The 797-nt window shown below is 40.4% G+C and overlaps 1 long non-coding RNA gene across 1 annotated transcript in view; it reads right to left on the minus strand.

The window, feature by feature from the left end:
• Positions 1-629: 629 nt before the first annotated feature.
• LOC106724777 overlaps positions 630-797 on the minus strand; it is a 949-nt gene continuing 781 nt past the window's right edge. The window contains exon 2 of the long non-coding RNA XR_001360613.1: positions 630-718. This is a non-coding gene — a long non-coding RNA (uncharacterized LOC106724777). The remainder of the gene's footprint in view (positions 719-797) is intronic.

Below are 797 nucleotides of genomic sequence, written 5' to 3' on the forward strand. Positions count from 1 at the left end.
GCCGCCATCTTGGCTGACAGTTAATTTGCATAAGGATATGCTGATTAGCCAATGGGAAGGGTAGCGGTCATACGCTAATTACCATGTTTCTCTTTTATTAGTGTAGATATCTAAGAATCAAGTTTATAATTTGTAAACGTTGGTAACATTTTGTAACTCTATCACCTGCATACTGTTGCTGAAGCTCAAGTGATATTATGTGTAAAGAAGCTTGCTGCAGAAATGACTGTAGCTACTATGTAGCCTTAATAATTTAAACAAAACAAAAAGTTTATTCCTAAGTCTTGCTAAAGACTAGATATGCTGCTGTATAAGTTGGTTGTTCTAAAACATACAAAAATGAGATTAGAATAGAAAAATAGAAAAACATTAAGTGGATGAACAACATTCACTTAATTCATTCATCACCTTTATCCACAATCTATATTTACATCACGCGGGGCATTGTGTGAAAAATAGTAATTAAGTAAATTTAAATCTGTTCTCCAGAGGCTTAGTTCCTTTGCACACATTAAAGACTAGCAAGTTGCTCCCGTTTTGATCAAATCTCCCTCCTCCATCGTAACAGGCAATAGGGGACCCGCTAGAATTCGCGGGCGCTGTCTCTTTAAGGAGTAATAGAACTCCGATTGCATCGATCACAGACTCTTTATTTACCCTCTCGCTCCAAGCGGTTTCATTCCCATCACGGTGACTACTCTCCTTCTGGGTGCCAAGCCTGGAGGGGCGAGAGTGTGAATACATTTTGGTTTTGGCGTGTGGTCGCACCTGACCGTGGGGCGTCGGCCTGCCAGCTG

Source organism: Myotis brandtii, unplaced genomic scaffold, assembly GCF_000412655.1.
Source record: "Myotis brandtii unplaced genomic scaffold, ASM41265v1 scaffold967, whole genome shotgun sequence".
In the NCBI taxonomy this organism is placed as follows: domain Eukaryota; kingdom Metazoa; phylum Chordata; class Mammalia; order Chiroptera; family Vespertilionidae; genus Myotis; species Myotis brandtii.